This window comes from Acinonyx jubatus, chromosome F2, assembly GCF_027475565.1.
Source record: "Acinonyx jubatus isolate Ajub_Pintada_27869175 chromosome F2, VMU_Ajub_asm_v1.0, whole genome shotgun sequence".
In the NCBI taxonomy this organism is placed as follows: domain Eukaryota; kingdom Metazoa; phylum Chordata; class Mammalia; order Carnivora; family Felidae; genus Acinonyx; species Acinonyx jubatus.
The window spans coordinates 73,884,811-73,906,915 of record NC_069394.1 but is presented as its reverse complement, the minus strand read 5'-3'; the positions used below and the strand labels follow the sequence as shown (position 1 = coordinate 73,906,915).

General features: G+C 41.4%; 1 long non-coding RNA gene and 1 pseudogene across 1 annotated transcript; both read left to right on the top strand.

The window, feature by feature from the left end:
* The first annotated feature begins 16,210 nt into the window (after positions 1-16,210).
* Positions 16,211-17,159, top strand: LOC106982525 (ATP synthase subunit ATP5MJ, mitochondrial-like; annotated as a pseudogene).
* Positions 17,160-18,664: 1,505 nt separating this feature from the next.
* Positions 18,665-21,563, top strand: LOC128312794 (uncharacterized). Its single transcript, XR_008292540.1, has 3 exons — positions 18,665-18,881; positions 19,217-19,901; positions 21,073-21,563. It is a non-coding gene; the product is annotated as an uncharacterized LOC128312794 (long non-coding RNA).
* The last annotated feature ends 542 nt before the right edge of the window (positions 21,564-22,105 follow it).

The window sequence follows — 22,105 nt, the reverse complement described above, 5'->3', positions numbered from 1 at the left end:
GCTACACCAACACTTATTATTCTTATGTTATAATGTTGGATAGATGCCTAATTACTATCACACATGACCAAAACAATGTATTTAGTGAAGGGGCAAATATTTATTTTGTGGTGCATTTGAGTTGAGTACAACTTCTTTAATTTAGAGGATAAAAACTCGGATTTAAAGGCAAGATTATTTTTTAGGATATGCAATAAATATCACATATTTTGTAGTTTTGTTTTGTTTTGTTTTGTTTTTTAGTATAGACTTTAACCAAAAATAATGGTCAATCAACCAACCTTCATCCAACCCTTTAAGTTCAGATTCTTCATACATTTAAGAATATAACATTGTACTAGTCACCATTTTTCCAAGAATTTCTGTCTGGGCTGGTTTTTAAACAGACAAAATATTGATCATTAAAATATAGACTTTACTATTTCACATTATATTAAGTACATGAAACATTTTACATTTTATAATGAAAATGTAGACCTTAAGCTTGTGCAAATATGGTAGGTATCTCATAAATATTTCCTTCCCACCTAGGCTCTGAGCACTGGTGTTCCCAAACTCCTATTCCATCCACTTTGGATTTGTGAGGATCACAGAGTGGGAACCTGATCTGTATACAACCTGTAGACTCAGCCTTGTTTGGAGATGTCTGGAAGACCGTCCAGAGATTAAGGATTAAGTAACATGAGATGCTAGGGAGGACGTCAGAAAGAGTTTTCTGGAAGAGGCCTGGTACACATACAAGATACTTTCAAGCTTTAGAATAAGAAATTCTACATATAGAGTATATATATATACACACACACACACACACACATATATATACATATATATGTATATGTGTGTATATATATATATATATATATACATATATATATATATATATATATACATATATATATATATATAAAGTGAGAAATTGCTCAGTAAGGTATTGCTTGGGATGTTCCCTAGTGTGCTTTCCCCATGCCTAGGGTTATGACAAATGAAGACTGTGACAAACACATACAAGCCACAGCCTCTACTTCTGTCTGTGAGTGTGGCCAACGGGATTGTGTGGGACCCACGTCAGTGCCAGGCACTGACGAGAGTGGAGGGCACGGTCTTCTCTTGGACAAACTGGTGAGAGCACGTTGGAAAATGGAAGGAACCAAGCAAAGGCGCCGAACCAGGTACCATAGTTTGGGTCCTCTAAAAGCCATGCCCAGCGTTCTCTCCCTTCCTCTACTACGTGGGTTGGAAAGCTAAGCGCTCATCCCTTGCAGAAAGAGCTTCCCATGTGAGCTAGTTCTGAGTAATGAGACGTTAGCGGAAGCTGACCATTATACCATTTGGGGGGCATTATCTATACCTGCGAACTTGTCCTTGAAGGTTGAGCTACCAAGAAAGCTTTTGAAAAAGACAATTTGGGCTGGAATGCTTCCTCAGGCCTCTGCCATTCTTCCTCCTTTATCCTTCCTGGATGGAACCAGCCTGGGCCGCTTACAGCTAGATGTTTTTGTTTTCGCTTTTGTTTTTGAAACCTCTGTATGGAAGGAATCTCCTATTTGCCGCTGGATGCATTCCTAACTTGATAAAGCCTCCAGGAAGCACCAAGTGGTGTTTGTTAGTAGCTAATTGGGCCAGCCTGCTAGGGAGAGAGGGAGCCAGGGTTGGGGGGTGGGGTGGGCAGTGGCAGAAAAGGTGGGGTGGGGGAGGAGCTGGTGGAGGCCAAGGGTACATAAACCCTGGTGGGTAAGTGCTGGAGCGAAGTTCCAGAATTTCTGCAGGCAGGGTGGGGGGCTGGGCCAGAGACCTACACTTTGGGTTTCTTCGTTGTGATCTTTTTGTGTTCGTCAGCTGGTGTCGGAGGAGAAAACTTGGGTCGCGAATGTATCTGTGTTCATAGTTTTGGATTTCAGTGTATCACTTTGCTGATCTTTTACAAGCATCCCCAAGGTGCTTAACAGCTCACTGGCTCAAGGTTTCACAAATATTTCTGTTAAGGGGCAGAGAGTAAATATTTTACACTCTGCAGGCTGCTCGGTCTCTGTCACAACTACTCAATGTTCCATCGCTGCTTGACAGTGGTCATCGACCATATATAAACGGAGGCGAACAGCTCTGTTCCAATAAAACTTTATTTACAAAAACAGGCGGTAGGCTGGATTTGACCCGAGAGCTATAGTTGGCCAAACCTTTGCTCCAGATCCTAGAGTGGCAGAAAAGATAAGGGTTTTCTCTTAAGTTAGGTTTATATGTCACTTTAAATTATTTTCACACTGTTAATTTGTACGACAAATTTCATTTGTTTTGATAAGATGTTTCTCAGGATTTCCCCCATAAAAGTTGGGTGACGTTGAGTAGGTGTTCTGGACCAGTTGTCTTTCTGGTGCATAAGACTTTCATAGCAAGCATTGTGTCTGAAAATGTGCTTTCCAGGACATTAGTTCTATTGGATACCCAAAATACTACTACTACTAAATAAGGTTAGATTTAAATATATTTGGAAACTCCGAATTTAAAAAGTTAAACCAATTTCTCTCTCTCATATGCTACATCTACCCAGTCACCCAAGCTGGAAATCTGCAGATTATTTCGTTATTTATTACTTTCCTGTATCAAATCTACCCCCAAGCCCTACTGATGTTACTTCCTCAATATTTTTCCATTTTGTCTCTCTCTCTATCCTTTTCCCCCCGATATTTTATTTCAGGTTCTGGCAGCTCTTTCGTATTCATCCGTCCCAGTCCCAAAGCCCACCTGCCAGAATCCTGTGTCAGAATGAGAATCCGACCGTGTCACTGTCCTGCTTAGAAACCCATTAACGACCCCTCAAAGACTGGCCAGGGCAATGCTTCCCAGCTCGTGTTCACTGTGGTGTTGGATGTGCTACAAGAAAAATTTTGCACGAAGCCTTACATGAATCAATTTAAACAGAGTTCTTTACCCCTCAGAGCTCTTAACATAAAATGACTTTTGACTTTCAGAAGGGATTCGGGGCACAGAGATTCCCAAATCCAACTGAACGGTCAGCATTCTTTATTCACAGGGACCCTGGGAATGATTAGTTTTCCTATTGAGCCTTTTGAGAAACACTTCCCCATAGATATTGCAAAGAATTCAAATCAGTGGGGATTTGCTCGACTCTACATACCCAGTGTAAGAATGAGTTTCTCTCTGATGCTGCCCACAACGATTTTTTCTTGGGTAGATTGTCTCTTATCCCCTTGCGATGGAGGCTCAGCATGTGGGGAAAAATTGGGTCTGAGAGTCAAAGAGATCGCCCTTGGAATTTCAACTCCTCACTGGATGTCGGGGTTTGGGTACGTGTCCTCAGTTTCTCTGAGTCCCTTTTTCCTTCTCCTTCAGCTTGAAATAAAACCCACCTCATATGAACATTCTCATTAAATGATACACCATTTGTAAGGTACAAAGGTCAGGGGTGAGAATTTGGAAACTGATCGATAAATGCTCTGGCTGCTTGTGTTTGAACTGCTGGGGGCGGGGGAGGGGGGGTGGATCACGGCAGGAATGCCATCGAATCAGCTGTGTTTGGTTCAGCCTCCAATCTGAATAACAACTGAGTCCCCCGGGTACAAGGAAGGGTCTTGAGAAAATGTGTTGTGCAACTAACGGAGCATTGTCCGCACCGTGCTCTGAGGAACCGAAAAGCAGGTTTCTGGTGGCCCTTTCTTCAACGGCCGTCAGATGATTTCCTCTGCTGTACTGTGTGCTCAGCAATGCCAGGGCATTGCAAGAGACACCCTCTTGCAAAGGCTCCAACGACGCATTTGGCGGAGCGTGTTTTGCCTTTTGTATTAAATCATGTGAACACACCTGGTCCTTGCCTGCTGACAAAAATCCTTCCTGTCCCCTCAATTCATTAACGACACGAGTGATAGCGTTTTCGCTTGTTAATGAATAACTGCGTGGACTTTGGGGCTGTGCTATCCACTAATGTGTGTGTGTGTGTGTGTGTGTGTGTGTGTGTGTGTGTTTAAATCTTGATTAAGGATAATTAGGAAGAAACATGACAGATTTTAAGGAAAACATGAACAAAGGGTGATGTATTTAAAAACGGGCATGGAGGGCATCTGGGTGGCTCAGTCGGTTAAGCATCTGACTTGGGCTCAGGTCATGATCTCGCAGTTAGTGAGTTCGAGCCCCACGTCAGGCTCTGTGCTGACAGCTCAGAGCCTGGAGCCTGTTTCGGATTCTGTGTCTCCTTCTTTCTCTGCCTTTCCCCTGCTCACACTCTGTCTCTTTCTCTCTCTCAAAAATAAATAAAAAACATTAAAAAAAAATGGGCATGGAATATTTATTGAGGAGTTCTAAAGTTTCCCTAAATATGAATCTGTTTAAAATGATCTAGAAAAGGGCGCCTGGGTGGCACAGTCGGTTAAGCCTCCGACTTCGGCTCAGGTCATGATTTCGCGGTTTGTGAGTTCGAGCCCTGCGTCAGGCTCTGTGCTGACAGCTCAGAGCCTGCTTCAGATTCTGTGTTTCCCTCTCCCTCTGCCCCTCCCCTGCTCACGCTCTGACTCTCTCTGTCTTTCAATAATAAATAAACATTAAAAAACATTTAAAATGATCTAGAAAAAAACTTGATAAAACGTGATGGATAGAACAAGAAATTAGGTGGGACAATTTCTAGGAAGAATTTAGAAACAGCTCTCTGAAGCTTTCACTTCTCTGTTATGCTCCATTTTCTCAGTAGATGGCACCCTTCTACCTTCAAAGCTTTTATTTACACTAAGGTGTAAAGGGCTGACAGTCCACTACAACAGTAACTAAATCCTCTTTGGGTCTTTCCTAATTACATACACACAGTCCCGAGGCACCCCCAGTACCTTGCACATAGGATTGCCTGGTTAAGCCAATATTTTAAATACAGTAAAGACATTTATTCCCATACTTTAATACATTTGCAAAATTCAGTTATTTTGCTCATCACTTGGCAATTCACAGCTACAGTCTCAAATATTGTCTTCTTTCCAATATTTTAACATCGCCTTAGGACTCTTTTTCCAGGAAGGTGGCCCATCCACTACTTTATCAAGAATAGCAAGCCGTTCCTTTTGTCGTTCACTCATTTACTCACTGAACAATTCTTTGTCCACAACTGACTACATGCCACACGCTGCTAAGCTCACGGGATGCCAACAACGATGCATGAATTATGCTCTTCGCCTTTAAAGAACTCAAACTTGGGGCACCTGGGTGGCTCAGTCAGTTGAGCGTCCGACTTCGGCTCAGGTCATGATCTCACAGGTCGTGAGTTGGAGCCCCGCATCGGGCTCTGTGCTGACAGCTCAGAGCCTGGAGCCTACTTCGGATTCTGTGTCTCCCTCTCTCTCTGCCCCTCTCCCACTCATGCTTTGTCTCTCTTTCTCTCTCAAAAATAAGTAAACATTAAAAAAATTAAAAAAAAAAGAACTCAAACTTATTTGGAGGAGACAGAGAGAAATGATTATATTGTGTGTACAATTATACTTTTTTAAACATATTGTTTTATCGTTTATTTTTATATTTGAGAGACAGAGACAGTGCAGGCGGGGAAGGAGCAGGGAAGGAGCAGAGAGAGACAGACACAGAATGTGAAGCAGGCTCCAGGCTCTGAGCTGTCAGCACAGAGCCCGAGGCAGGGCTTGAACTTATGAACCGTGAGATCAGCCACCCAGGCGCCCCCGCAATCATGCTTATTACAGTGTGACAGAAATGCCCTTGGTGTTACAGGACTCCAGAGAAAGTGGCCCAAACCCAGTCTGTGGGAGGGACTGTGGGAGAGCTCCCTGGGATTAGTACCATTATCTTAACCAAGTCTTAAGGGGCACTGGCTCGGCAAATATCCAGGCAGAACTACATTCCAGGTAGAGGGAGTTATGAGCAAAGGAATGGAGGTGAGGTCCACCACAGATGTGTCTTTGCTTTTCAGAGCTGCTCAGCCTTAAATCCTGCCTGCAGCTCACCATCCTGGCTGCCCATGGGATTCACCTGGGGCATTCCAAATACCGGTTTCTGGACTTCATTCCCAGATAGCTTTCTTCCATTCGTCTGCAGATGCCTGGGTACGCTGTTGAAAAAAAGAAATGTCCTAGATGATTCTAATAAGCATCTGAGATTGGGAAACACTGTTTTTGCTGGTGAGTCCGTGAGTAATGAGAAACGAGCTTGGGTGGGAGACAGAAGTGTTCATCGTTTGCACTTAGGAAGCCTGACAAGTAGGTGGATCCTGGGCCCCCTTCCAGAAAATTCAAGTGTCCAAAACGCATGTGATAACCGTGGTCAGGAAGTCACGTTTGAGAAACACCAGGACAACTTTGAGAGTCGTGCGACGGTGTTTGTCCTTTGTCCACGTGGTGCCGCTAATCAAGGGTTATTTTGTTTTGCTTTGTTCTGCTTCGCTTAATTTGTTTGTTAGTTTGTTGGTTGGTTGCTAGGGACTGAGATGGGTTTGAAATTGCTTTGGAGAGGAGCCAGCCAAGTGGTCCTGTGGGAAGAAGAGATCATCGAGAACATTCTCATACAACTCCAGGTGAACGGAGGGGAGCCTGACTTAGGGTAGTGGCAGCTAAAGACAAGGGTGTGGGCATTGTGGGGAACAGTGGGGTTTCCAGAGGCACGTAGAACGCCCAACTGTCAGGGAGTGGAGATTAGCTGGGGGTAAATAGAAGGACAGGCCTGGATTAAGATCTTCAGGACTGTTAAGTATTAAAAACAATTATGCTGTCTCACTGTACAGAATTTTAAAAAATCCTTAATAAACATACAACGAGCATGAGAAAATTCAGCCAAGTTCAGCTTTTCAGATTTTTCCTATAGTGAGGCTTTTCGTTTTGTGCAATTTCAGATATTGAATTCTTGGGCTGCCTGTGTGGCTCAGTCTGTTAAGCTTCTGACTTTTGATTTCAGGTCAGATCACGATCTCATCGTCTGCGAGTTCGAGCCCTGCATTGGGCTCTGCGCTGTGAGTGCAGAGCCTGCTTGGGATTCTCTCTCTCCCTCTCTCTCTGCCCCTTCCCTGCTGGCGCACTTTCTCTCCCTCAAAATAAATAGATGAACTTAAAAAAAAACCCAAATATTGACTTCTTCCCCAAAAAAATTTTTTCTGGTTTCCTTCAGTTGGTGATACCTTGAATGCTTAACAGATCTGATTACTGGGAAACTCAGTATTACTGAGGGAGAATCGAGGTGAATTCCAGGGTGGTTCCACCTACAGACCCACAGTATTCTGCCATTGCAGGGGAGGAAGGTCCCGTGTACTTGCAGGGAGAGATTGGTGTAGACATCGTCAGGCTTTTGTATTTGCAAGTTTAGGGGCAAGAGTTGGACCTCAGATGCCCGTTTGGAAGCCGTGGGCCTGTTTGTGGTTGCTAGACAAGTAAGAGGCGGTGGTGGTTTTTGGTTCATGAATTAGACTTGTCTAACGAAGGAAGGTACCAAGAGTGAAGACTGCAGTCGTACAAGAAAAAAATCCCTGGGGGGGCCGCCGCGTTTCAGAGGTGGTGAAGAAGGGCGTGAAGAAGAGCAAAAAGAAATGTGAGTGACGCGGAAGGAAGTTCTTCCCAAGGAGGCCAGTTGTCAGTAAGAGACTGAAAAGAAAAAAACAAGTTCTCTGATGGCAGTATTATGAAGGAATATAGGATGATAGAATGGGAGGAACTTGCTGAAGCAGGGGCAGCGGATTGCAGTCAGAAAGCGATCTGGAAATTTACCACATCAGGGATGAGGCAACCTGGAGGGTAAACGTGTCAGTCAGCTTGGCATGCTATGGAACATGCACCGTAGAGGGGTGGCGTAAACAGCTGAAATTTATTTCTCACAGTTCTGGAGGCTGGGGAGTCAAGGTCAAAGGGCCGGCAGATCCTATGTCTTGTCTCATGAGGAAGCCCTTCCTGGTTCTTGTTTTATCCTCCTGGGGCAGGAAGAGAGAGAGAGAGAGAGAGAGAGAGAGAGGGAGGGAAGGAGTGAGGGAGAGAGGGGAGGAGAACAGGAAGGGGAGGGGTAGAGAGAGGGAGGGGGGAGCTTGAGGGAGGGAAATGGGGAAGAGGGGCAAGAGCTCTCGTCCTCTTATTACAAGCCTCTGTCATGGGGGCTCCACCCTCAAGACCGACTTACCTCCTAGAGGCCCCACCTCTGAATACTATTACATTGGGGTTTAAGATTTCAGTGTGTGAACTTGGGAAGAACTCACGCGTATGTCCAAATGGCCTGCCAACACCACCGCTCATTAAGCTCTGTGGCCCGAGCCCTTCCTTTACTCTGGGTCACATAAAACTCCCGGCCTTCCACAGCATTCGGTGAATGGGTTGGTTGCTAAAACCGTGCAAGGCAGTGAGGGAAGCTACGGGAAAGAGCTGAGTGAGGGCGTGGGCAAGTAAAGCTACCTTGCCTGGTTCCACATTGGTTGGAGGGGGCACCCTGGAGCTTGTCTTGGAACACTGCCTTGTCTTGCTCGAATTCGGAATCAAACAAACACAGGCCCTGAGGTGGGTGATTGGCTGCAACCAGTCAGGTGAGGAGGAGTCTGGGGAGAAGGTGACAGGAGCCAGCTGTTAGCCATCGCTTGTAGCAACTGGGATGGTGTAGGGGGGTAAGGGAGATCTGAGCGGGCACCGCGAGCATCTGTGACATTCTTATTACAATTTGAAAGACACAGGAAAGAGAAGGCAAGCACACAAAAAATCACCTTCAGTCACATTACCCGTTGAGGCAACACCTGAGGGGATTTCAGGACATGTCTATAAGGTCCTCTCCAAATGGTTTTAAACTGTTTAAAATTTTATTTTGTGTAGTTTGGATTGTACACAATTTGTTATACTATTTTTGAAAGCCTTGTGTCAGTTATTAGGTACTTCTTACTTGTCATCGTAAGAGTCTTAGAAACTTTTTTTTTTTTTTTTTTTGAGAGAGAGAGAGAGAGAGAGGGAAAACGCAAGTACAAGCAGGGGAGGGGCAGTGGAAGAATCTTAAGCAGTCTCCACACCCAGCACGGAGCCCGACTTGGGGCTCGATCTCATGACTGTGAGATCATGACTTGAGCCAAAACTCAGGCCTTTGGACTGAGCCACCCAGGCCCCACTACAAATGTAATTTTTAATGCCATACATTTAAACAATTCTCACTACAATGAAAAATTAAATTTAAGGGCAAGTATCAAGCTCTGATTTCATATGATATTTTCAAAACTGAGGGTCTGGATAGTGCTCGTTATAAGCGTCCAGGTTTGTTTGTTTTTTTTCTTTTTGTTTTTGTTTTTTGTTTTTCTTTTATACTTATTACATTTGAAATTTCCTTTTTTCTTTTTCTTTTTCATTATTTTTTTAATATGAAATTTATTGTCAAATCGGTTTCCAGACAACACCCAGTGCTCATCCCCACAGGTGCCCTCCTCGATGCCCATCACCCACTCTCCCCTCCCTCCCATCCCCCATCAACCCTCAGTTTATTCTCAGTTTTTAAGAGCCTCTTATGGTTTGCCTCCTTCCCTCTCTGCCTCCAGGTTGTAAGCCTCCAGGTTGATAACTGTCACTGATCAGGTGTGGGCAGACAACATGGGTGGTGCCTTGGTGACTGTGTAAATGCAGGACATGGTGGGTGTGTGTAAATGCAGGACATGGTGGGTGATGAGTCCATAATGACTGCAAAGGGACCACATTCGCAGACACTGTTCTAGCAGGAGCCAAAAATGTGAATGTTTACATACGATGGCAGATAACACAGATAGTTATCTTGGCGGTGGGGCCAAGAGGAGAGGTACATGCCCAAGGCGGGCTGTTGCCAAAGCACGTTGCCATGCAATACCTTCCGATTACTTTAGCTTACAATCCAGAATTTTCACATGCATGTAAAATCTGAGTGTTGAAGACTGGCCCATTTTCCTCAGACCCAATTTAGGCATCAGCAATGGGTTCTTCCAATCCATGAGCATGGGATGTTTTTCCATTTCTTTGTGTCTTCTTCCATTTCTTTCACGAGCTCTCTAGAGTTTTCAGTGTACAGATCTTTTACCTCTTTGGCTGCGTTTATTGCCAGGTGTCTTAGGGTTTTTGGTGCAATTGTAAATGGGATCAATTCCTTTGTATCTCTTTCTGCTGCTTCATTATTGGTGTATAGAAACGCGACTGATTTCCGTACACTGATTTTTATATCCTGCAACTTTGCTGCGTTCGTGTATCACACGTAAGAGAAGAGTCACTGGGTTCTACTCTTGAAACCAAGATTACACTGTGTGTTAACTAACTTGAATTTAAACTTAAAAAAAATCAGCAATGAGTGATGGCTTTCTATTTTTAACGTTTGCACTAAATTTTGTGCAATTTGGGAGTAGTCAGAGACACAATGCTGTTCCCAAACTCAGAGGCCTCAGCTGACACGTTACCTTTGACACATTAAGTGATAAAATTGCACCACCACAATCTCTGCCACCCTGATCTCTAAGTCTCACACCTCCTTTCTGAATTTCAGATATTTCTCAGTGTACTTTCCACCCTCACCCCAGCTTCCAATAAGCCTCGTGGCCTGGCCATGCTACTTGCCCTGGGGGCCTCGACAAGGAACATCTCTGTTAGAAAGGCAGCCTCTTTGGCAAATCCCAAGCCCGATTTGTTTTTTCTAGGGAAAAAAAAAAGTAGATATTAAAATAAATACAAAAGCCTCAACTTCTAAATAAAGGTAATATGGGTGTAGAAGAAAGAACTGCCCTCAGTGTCATTTATAACACAGAATAAGGAAAAACAATGACAGAAACAAAGAGATTTAGAATTAATAAGTGAGTATTAGAGGTGCTATATGCTTCAGGAGAATGGAAAACTTAAATGAAGTGGCTACATTCCTAGAAAGAGATACAATGGCAGAATTGATGCAAGCGGAAACAGAGAATCTGGATCAACCTATAAGAACTAAATATATGAAAATGCTGGTCGAAGACCCTCCCTCTCAAAACCTGCAAGCCTGTGCAGTTGTATGAGTACAGCTTATAGAATTTTCAAGGAGGAGATAATTCTGGTTTCATACAAGTTATATTAGAAAATTGAAAAAAATTCATTTATGATCTTAAACTTTTGGAAAATGAGGAATGCAAGGGAACTTTCTTCACTTGATAAGTTGTATATACCAAAAGACTTATTGAACCTTATTGAACTGATCGAACACTTATTGAACCTTAAGTGTTTAAGTATATAAACTTTATACTTACTGAAGAAACTTTGTACACATTCTTTTAAAAAGGAATATAAAGTGGTTTTGTTTGTTATTATAAGGAAGGTTTTTATATTTATCTATTTAGACTCATTAGCCTTTTCTTTGAGGCATTAGATTTTAGTCTTTTATTTTATTTTATTTTTTTTAACGTTTATTTATTTTTGAGACAGAGAGAGATAAGGCACGAACGGGGGAGGAGCAGAGAGAGAGGGAGACACAGAATCGGAAGCAGGCTCCAGGCTCTGGGCCATCAGCCCAGAGCCCGACGCGGGGCTCGAACTCACAGACTGTGAGGTCGTGACCTGAGCCGAAGTCGGACGCTTAACCGACTGAGCCACCCAGGCGCCCCGTTAGATTTTTAGTCTTAATTACAATGGCCTTCCTTACTCCAAGGCTCTATTTGCATTTTCTCATGTTTTCCTTTTAGTACTTTTATGTATTTTTAATTAAATTTTCTCATGTTTTTCTTAGCGAATTGAGTTTGTGAATTGAATTGAATTTTCTCATATTTTTCTTCTAGTGCATTTTCATCTTTTATTTATTTGGAGTTTAGTCTACTGTAGTGTATGGTATCCTGTTTTCCTGTTGTTCTAATTCCATTAATTAAGAAGCCCATCTTTCCACCACTCTGCTGGAGAGTGCTTTCTTATCCTGGGCCACTTAAAACTCCCAGGCTTCACATCACTCAATAAACCGGTTCATTGCTCAATACCAAAATAAAATCCGGTTAGATTTTTAAATGAGGTATTATACACTGACTCTAAAAATTTCATGGAGGAATTAAGGTCTAAGTTCCATGAGAATCTAAGTCAACCTTAAGAAGAATGCATCAAGGACTTTTCTACCAGATACTAGGACAACTAGAGACATCAATTTTGCTGGTTTTTCTTCCTTTTCTGGTTGCAAGTATTCTGTATGATTCCATTTTGTCTCCTTTAAGGTTGCGGTTTAAATTGCTCTTCTCTTTTCTGATTTCCTAAGGTGGAAGCTCAGGTTATTGACTTGTGTTGTTAACTTCCCTTTAAGTGCTACTTTTGCCGCCTGCCATGTATTTTGGCACATAAGCCAAACTTACGTTTTGGTAAGTTGTATTTTCATTTTCACTTAGAATAAAAATATTTTTAAGTTTCCCTAGAGACTTCTTTGACTCATGGATTATTTAGAAGTGTGTTGTTTAATTTTCAAATATTTGCGGACTTTGCAGATATTCTTTTACTGATTTCTAGTTTAATTCCACTTTGGTCAGCGTACATACTTTATATGTTTTCCATTCTTGTAAATTTGTTACAGTGTATCTGATGGCCCAGTATGTCATCTCTCTTGGTGGATGTTGCAGATGAGCTTGAGGAGAATATATATATTCTGCTGTTGTTGGATGGTGTATTTTATAAATGCCAATTAGATCAGTTGATAGTGCTATCCAGATGATCTGTAGCCTTACTGATTTCCTACTTGCTTTATCTATGCACTTACTGTTGAAGGGATATTGAAGCCCTAAATATAATAGTGGATTTGTCTATTTCTCCTTTCAGCTCTATCAGTTTCTGACTTATGTAGTTTGATTCTCTGTTGTTAGGTGCATACGTATTTAAGATGGTTATGTCTTCAAAGAGAATTGACCCCTTTGTCATTAGGTAATGCTTCTCTTTATCCCTGATAAACCTCCTTGTTCTGAAGTGTTCTTTTTATGAAATTTACATAGTCCAGTTTTCTTTTGATTAGTGTTGGTATGGTGTATCTTTCTCTAGTTCTTTACTTTTATCCTGTGTCTTTGTATTTAAAGTGGATTTCTTGTAATATATAGTTGAATCTTTTTTTTAGTCCACCTTGAAAATTTTTGTCTTTTAATTGGTGCATTTACCAATCACATTTAAAGTGATTCTTTATCTATGGGGCACCTGGATGGCTCAGTTGGTTAAGTGTCCGACTTCAGCTCAGGTCATGATCTCACGGTTCGTGGGTCCAAGTCCCGTCATCGGGCTCTGTACTGACAGTTCAAAGCCTGGAGCCTGCTTCAGATTCTGTGTTACCCTCTCTCTCTGCCCCTCCCCTGCTTGTGCTCTCTCTAAAAAATAAATAAACATCAAAAAATAAATAAAAGAAATAAATTGATTATTTATATAGATTAATCAAGCATTTTCTACTTGTTGCATTTGTCCTTTGTTTCTTTCTTCCATCTTTTTCTGCCTTCTCTAGTTTAATTGAACATTTTATATAATTCTATTTTATCTCCTCATGGGGGTCAATTATACTTCTTAGAAAATTTTAATGGTTGCTCTAGAGTTTAGCTTATATAGTTTTGATTAATGTGAGCCCACTCTTTAAAAAAATTTTTTTTAATGCTTATTTGTTTTTGAAGGAGAGAGAGTGAGTCGGGGGGCGGCGGGCAGAGAGAGAGGGAGACGCAGAATCCGAAGCAGGCCCCAGGCTCTGAGCTGTCAGCACAGAGCCCGACGAGGGGCTCGAACCCACAAACTGCGAGATCATGACCTGAGCCAAAGTTGGACACTCAACTGACTGAGGCACCCAGGCGCCCCAATGTGAGTCCGCTCTTAAATAACACTACAGTTTTATGTGGCATGTGGCCCCTCCCCACTCTCTTGCTTTCTCTCTTCTTTGATCTCCAGGCTTGCCACTGGTTTGCCATAGGTTGCACGTCCTGGATTGCAGTTCCTTTGCTGTTGCCAAATAAACCCATTTGGCTGGTCAAATAACTGGCTGTTCTACTTTTAAGGTTGGCATTGCTTGGTGTCATAGAAGTGGGATCCAGAAAAGACCTCAACAGCTCCAAGGCTGGTGAGCAGACCCTTGTCAATACCCACTGAGGCCATTGAGCTCACTCTTTTGTCACTGACCCTGGAGTTTGAGGTATGTTTTTTCCTGTATCCAAGCTCTACTCTCCTCGTGTTTTAAACTCTCCAGGCTTTATTTAGGGATCTGTTCAAAGGCTTTGTCCTTTTTGTTTTCGTGAAGGCTTTGTCCTTTCTGGTGAGTACTTTTTTGTTTTTGTGAGTTTCTGGTTGTGAGTAATGGGATCCCAGTCCTCTAAATACTTTGAGGAGACTCCACCCTGCAGGGGTCCCAGTTGGTTTTAATGTTTAAAAACTATAGTGCCTCCTCATGTGCATTCTTAACTAAATGGCCCAGCTTAACTAAAGATAATTTAGATTTTCAATGGCCATTATGAGGAACTTTCTACCTTGCTAACCTTGTTTTTCTCAAAACTAAATTAGACAGCTGCATCTCCAAAATTGAAAAACAAGGAGAATAGGATACCTATTTTAATTGGCATGCAGGAGCCTCCAAAAGATCGCAAAATTTCGTAATACTCTCATTAAAAGATTCATTGCAAAAGACCAACGAAAAATTAAAGACCTAAAGGATAACACACAGAAGATTATAGAACTGACTAAAGGGGCTGTAATTGCCCTTTACCTTCTTTATTTGAGTACGCAGTCCAAAATTGTCTAAAATTGCCTTCCCATTCTATTAAACAGCTACCTTTTGAAAATAAGACCGCCCAATGTGAGGGATAGTCCTCCTCGGGTATTTTTTACTCCTTGGCCAAAGGCCAAACTAGGAGCCATGGTTAAAGAATTTCTTGGGGCGCCTGGGTGGCTCAGTTGGTTAAGCAACTGACTTCGGCTCAGGTCATGATCTCACAGGTTTTGAGTTCGAGCCCCGCGTCAGTCTCTGTGCTGACAGCTCAGAGCCTGGAGCCTGCTTCCAATTCTGTGTCTCCCCCTCTCTCTCTGCTCCTCCCCTGCTCACATGCTCTCTCTCAAAAATAAATAAAGATTAAAAATTAAAAAAAAAAAGAATTTCTTAAACCAGGGAGGATTCTTGCAAGCTTTTGTAAATAGATTAACTTCTAAGCCCAGTCAAGAGAGGAAAATAAAATTTCACATTGTTCCTTCCTTTCCAAATCCAGATTGATTCGTTATTGATACTTTCTCTCCCAGAGTAGCTATTGCCTTCTTGTTGGCCTCTCTGCCTGCCTGGAACATACAGTTTGTCAGTCCTTTTGGCTATCTTTGGGAGTGACTTTAGATCTTGTGAAGAGAATGCATTTTATACCCTCTTGGAAGATGTCTCTTGGGCCCATGGAATTATTTAATGCTGCCAGAAATAGGTACTGTCTGTCCCAGGTAAATCTGACAAGACATTTGAAAGGATTTAGTAACTTTGCTATCATAAATTTGACCAAATTGGAAGCTGGTATTCAGAGGCCAATAGAATTTTGTTGTTAGGCCTTCTCCTCTAAGCTAAATGTACTCAGAAGGAAAGAAAAACATTCTAACAGGTGAATGGTGGATGGGGGCACCAGGCCTTTGATACCATTTAGGTGGCAACTGAATTCTTCCATGAATTAAAAATGGGTATCTTTGTACAAATTTAGTCTTTGCGGGACCACAGGTGTGGCTCCGGAAACAATTCCAAGCCCACCAATCCTATTTACCAAACCCCAAGCCTCTCTCATTCATCCCAAAGGATTGTACGTATTGGGCCGAGGGAACCAAAATCTTGCATTTTTTTCCCATGTACCTTGTGCTGTCAAGATTCTACCCAGGGTCTTCTCCAAAATTCCGGAGTTCTCCAGAACTCTTACCTGGACCATCTCTTTGATATGCAAACTTTGCAATGTTTAAAAGACAGCATTTTTTATCAGAAGGAGAAGGAAAGAAGGAAAGTTATTTGAGTCGATTCAATTCCTTTTATAATTCGTGAGTGTTGTATTATCGTACCTAATTCATGGCAGACATTTTAAAATGGGAGGTATAACGTCTGTGTTTGCATCAGTCTGTACGTTCATGTGCGTCTCTGTGGAGGTGTAGATGTGTGGTATTTTTTACCTCCAGATGGTATTTTCAAAATTAATTTCTAAAAGAGATCTATTTAATTGGCTTAAAGAACACGAAACACTTAAATAAATTAAATTCTCAGAAATATAATAGAAACTTAATCCGAATGAATTTTAGGTTCATGTGATTTAGGGAAAAAATTCAGTATTAAAGCCGCTTTAGTCTTGTTGGTTTAATTAAGACAGTCATGCTTTTAGAGTTTTCAGCACTAAATATAATACTTTTATTCTACTCAGGCTTACTAAAGGTCAAATGAATTCATGTTCTCTCTTAGAACTTTGTCAGCAAAAATGATAATTTAAGATGATGGTTAACTGTTTAATATCTCATATAATTTTCATGACGAATCTAAACATAATTATTAAAAATCCTTTATTAATAGATATAAGATAATAGTTTATAAATGAACTTTTCAGCAATATTCATGTCTACTTAAATAGTTTACCCCAATCTTTTTGGTAACTTAAAACCTTGGAGTTTTGCTAAGTTAAATTAGATGATAGATAGTCATTAAAGATCTAGATCGTTGCCAAATAACATAAAACTGAATCATTGATTATGAACACAGTTTTATGTACTTTTGGCTTCTTGTGACAGAGAAACTAAAACATATTTGGATGGGTTAGTGCTATACTGAAAAGGCCTATGCATATCCTATTACCCCATTTTAATAAATGTGCCAATCTAAAGAAAGCTGATGTCACAGGAAGTTCTCCATTGCTTACTTCTGAGTTTTCACTGGAAATTAAGGTTGGGTTCAAATGGTTAAGAATGCCAATAAACGACGTGTCCTCAGTCACCTTTCCCACTCGTTGGCCTTGCTGGTTGGGGTGGCCTGAGCTGGGTGTCCTGCACCGTGATGCTTCAAAGCCTTGTTGAAAATCTGTGGGTCCCCACGAAACCCTACCATAGCCAAGTTTACTGGTAGACTTGGGTAGGAATGGGGTTGATGGGCTTCATCGTTTATGAAATCAGGAATGCTGATAAAGGAAGTAAAGCTCTGAAAGCTTTGAGTTCTCCACATGCTCGTGGTCATCATTAACCAGCTTTACATCCGATGGGACATCAGGCTGGCTGTGAATCTCAGCGAGCCCTATTGGATGGGACCATGGAGCGTCGCTATACATCTGTAGATGTGTTGTTTCCTTTCTGGTGTGAATAAATGTACCTGTGAGGTGCAAAAAACATACATATTTTGATAAATGTAATTAAGACTACTGGAAATAATAAGGGAAACATGCAAGGAAAGCAGGATGTGTGTTTTCTATAAGAGGAGGTATGGAGAATAGTGAGGCATTTTTGTTGAGGGAAAAGAAAGTAATTTTGTTTGAAAGCAAGACCGTTTAGAGAGGAAGAACATAGGACAAAATCTGAATGTAAAGAACAAACAAACAAACAAACAAGCAAAAAGAAGGCTTGTGGAAAGGAATCTTGAGAAAGAAATTTTATGCATGGTCACGCTAAATGAATTGAAAGGCTAAAAGGCTAAAAGGAAACTTTGATATCAATAGTGTACTTATGCAAAACCAAACCTGAATTTTCTTTTATCTACTGAAAGTTTTCTTGAATTGTTGATCTCCTTTTCATCAGAAATTATAAACAAAGGGTTTCCCTTACCTTTTTTTAAGAAAAAAAAATTTTAATGTTTATTTATTTTTGAGAAAGAGAGAGAGAGAAAGAGTGCAAGTGGGGGAGGAGCAGAGAGAGAGGGAAACACAGAATCCAAAGCAGGCTCCAGGCTCTGAGCTGTCAGCACAGAACCCGATGTGGGGCTCGAACTCACGAACCGTGAGATAATGACTTGAGCCGAAGTCATATGCTTAACCGACTGAGCCACCCAGGCGCCCCTCCCTTACTTTTAAGTGATCTTTTTGTCAAAATAGTTTCCTGTATTTATTGTCCATATCAAGTCTTTGATTACTTAAATCTAGTAGAACACACAATATTAAAAGAGCTAAATTTCACTCAGAACCCTGTGATCTTCTATATTTGCCTATGAAGTCTTTTGTTGTCACTATGGTTACATGGATAACTGAGTATTATTTCATGGTGACCTAGATCTGATTAGACCAAGTGTTTCAAAACCTTTTGATATTTTTGGCAAACTTCCCCCCAAATCAAATTTGAAATACAGTCTTTTGTCGTCAACCTAATGTTTAGATTTTCCAGAGAGTCTCTGGAACATCTCAAAAGATTTGTTCTCTCTTCTTAGAAAAAGGGAGATGTTAAACTAATTAGGCTGATTTGCTATGTTAAATTATATAGGAAGCATTGTAAAATAAGAAGTAATACCAAGGGGGAGACTGGGTGGCTCAGTCAGTTGAACATCTGGCTCTTGACTTCAGCTTAGGTCATGATCCCAGGGTCGTGAGATCAAGCCCCGTGCTGGGCTCTGCACTGAGTGTGGAGCCTGCTTGGGATTCTCTCTCTCCCCACCTGCCCCTCCCCACCCCCCACCGAAAAGGAAAAAAAGAAGTAATACTAAGCCTTCTTTATGTTTTATTTGCGTAGGTATGTAAGTGTTCCAGAAATTGTGTGAAATTCTTGGAAACCTGATATGTCTTAGTATAATGTTATCAGTCATAATTCCAATTATTATCTTCAAATGTGGCATGTGACAGTAATCACCAAATTTCCTTGTCAATTCCGTTATAATGAACTCTCCTCAGGGGTTTGAAAATAAGCATCTTTCAGTCTTTTCATGGGTAGCTATTGTTTTACTCTGAAGCTTTTACAAAAATGTTCCCACAAAAGTACCTGAGCTTCAAGAAGATTCATGGAGAGGACTTTTGACAAATATAGGTTTGTGATACCTTGAAGAGCATAAAACCAAACTAGGTAAGAATTTCTATTGTACATACTAGATTCAAGTAGAACGAGTAGCAATGATCTGGGTCTAAATGAACTAAGGAGGGTGATTATTACTCTTATGACTCTTTGAAATACTGCTCGCTCCTTGATGCTTTGGCTCGTTCAGATTTTAAAAAGCTTTTGTCTCGAGCTATCTGTGCATGGAGCAATTTGATAAAGTATACCTTTGTAAACAAAGAGGAACATGTTTATTTTTTTCTGCCTACCTGATCCCGTTAGAGTTTGGAAACTCTTGAGTGTTCTTTTCATGACATGATAGTTGTTTGCATACGTTTATTAAAAATCTCTTCTTCTTGTAACAGGACACAACTGAAGGCACTGGCTATATTACCAAGACTTTGACTGAAATGGTATTTCAGATAAATCTGACGGCCAGTCCTTGACTTGGCTTCCTGGCCTCAGAGGCAATGACAGTTCAATCTGAGACGCCTTATGAAAAGTTCCAGCAAATCAGTCTTAAAAAGAACTTACAAGGTCAATCAATATTTCTGCTACATGTGTGTGAGTAACCAGGCCAAGTTTAATGCAAACGAATTAGTTTTATCTTTAGTAAAAAAAAAAAAATGGGGATACTTGTAGAGAGATGGGGCATGTAGAGAGAAAAAATATGTTTGCACCTTTTTCTACATTAGATTCTAGCCCTGTTAATTGTCTTTGAGGTTTGGCTATATACCTGTAAACTAGGCTGGATCCTGAATTCTCCTGGTTTCCTCAAATATCTGGCTACAACTCTTCAACCTATCATTTCCAATTTTGTCCCACTCATCTGATTTGGAATCACTAAAGAACGAAGACTGCTCCTAAATCTCCTTGGAAGGGACTATAAGAAGTCTTTCCCATTACCGGGATGGCAGCCAAACTTCAGGGACTTGAGCCTTGACTGCACATCGGACATCTGAAGGAGGTTTTTCCCTGACATCCAGTCCTGTGCAAGTCCTGGAGGCTTCCAAATCAAATTGACGAGGAAGACAGTGATCTGACATCAAGGTAGACTGCTTTCTCCAAATTTGATGGATTAGGACTTTCTACTTTAACTAAACATAAAGCCCTTTCTTCTTTTCTTTATGTCCTTTACTCTGGCATTGGCCTGGGAAGAGAGCACCATTATCTATATCTCCCAGGCCATTGCTAAGTATGTGTGGGGGGGAACCTTTCTGACTGTTGGATTTGTCAGCAGAAACTCTGATCTGTTCATGTTGCCAAAGTTCCCTTGGCCTTACCTGTAACCAATTTCTCCCATGATCTGTTTCCCTGCACTGGCTTCAGTTTTTGTCTGTGGTAGACAGTATTACCCATGGGCATGTGAATGTTTAGATAGCTGGTGAATTGAAGGTCAATACTTATTGGGATGTTTAACTGTCCCTGTCAACATCCATAATAAATAAGAAACCTCCAATTGGTTTCCCTCATTAAACCTTCAGAGCTGCTTTAAACAGGAGCTTCCGGGAAGCATACATGACGGTGAGGTTTTTTTTTCCCCTAGATGGTAGTAAGTGCCAAAGAAAGAGAATCAGAAACCTCTCCCTCACATTAAGAGAGCTAGTTGATTCCACAGCTAAAGGAATAACAGCCCAACTATGATCACTTGACACATTGGCTAGGCTAGTCTTAGATAACTGTATAGCCCTTGATTACCTACTTGCTAAATAATGAGGCGTCTGTGTAATAGCAAGTCCTGCCTTATAGCTATTTGCCAAATAGCAAATACATGGGTAAAGGCCCCTGGAGAGGTAGAAATTCGATTACACAAGATCAGGGAATAAGCCCATTGGTTATGAAAAATTTCATCTGGTGACTCCTGGTCTTTTAACCTATGTACCTAGTTACCTACGGGTTTGGGCTCCTGGCTAGGACCATTATACAAGCTGCATTTGTCATAGTATTTTTTATTTTGCTTTACATAATTAAGGTCTTGTACCTGTTACTTGTCAAACTTTTGTAGAACTGACACACCCAATAGGGTGAGGCTAGCTCCGTGCTTTGAGGTGATCTCTAACATTTACAGTCTTGGTGAGATACAGACTTTAGGTAAGTACCTGAAAGTTCTCCTTCCTAACATTCTCTGTTACTCAAATGTGGCCTTACATGTTTTCCAACTGCCATGTACTTTCTCTCCAAAAAAGGACATGACAACAAGGAAATGTCTTTCCTGTTACAGAGGGGCAAGACCACTAAATATGGAAAACCTGACTCCCAATCGATGCTTTGAAAGAAAGATCTTGATCAAAAGAGGGAAATGTGAAACTGAATAGAGGAAACCTCATTTAAAAGGGAGTCAGGAGACCAGAAGGGGAGCTCTCATGTTGAATCATTTGTCCCTCGCAGACCCCAGCAGGAAGAAATGTACCTTGCAATACCAGCAGGAAGAAGCCTACTTTACCACCTCAGAAGGAGGAAGGGAGAATTTCTCCTGACCTAGCAACAAGCTCAGCCAATAAGAAAATACCACAGCTCAGCCAATGAGAAACCATCACTACCCTGAACTCTCATTTTCCTCCAATGGATTTCATTCATGCAGCCCCTCCCAACTTCCTTCTCTTCTCTACAAAGTAACCTTCTTTTCCTTTGATTTTTCAACTGTGCTATGGTTTGCCATAGCTTTTGTGTCCTGAACTGCAATTTCTCTGCTATTCCTCAATAAACTTATTCTGCTGGTAAAATAACTGGCTGTTTTGCTTTTAAGGTTGACAGGCCTTCACCCCATAAGACTTCCCCCACTTTAGAAGGCAATTTCAAGTCCAGGTTGTTACCTATACTTCTGAGCCACTGGCTATAAGTTGGAGGTTCCCAGGAACCTTTCTTCCACTTCAATGAATATGCTAGGATGCCTCAAAGAACTCAGAAAAACATGTACTCATGTTTACCAGTTTATGATAAAGGATATTATAAAGGATATAGATGAATAGCCAGATGAAGAGGTACATAAAGCCTAGGAGGGTCCCAAGTGCAGAAGCTTCTGTCCCCATGGGCCTGATAACTTCAACATGTCTGTCATATCTGAGTCTGGGTCTGATGGTACTTTGTCTCTGCAGACTGTGTTTTTTCTTGCTTTTTGGCATGCTGTGTAAATTTTTGTTGAAAGCTGAGCATGTTTTATTCGGTCATAGAAACGGGAGTCAACGGGCTGTGTTTAATGTTTGCTGTGGCCATAAGTGCCAAGGGCTTCAAATCCCTCTAGGGCCATTGTTTCT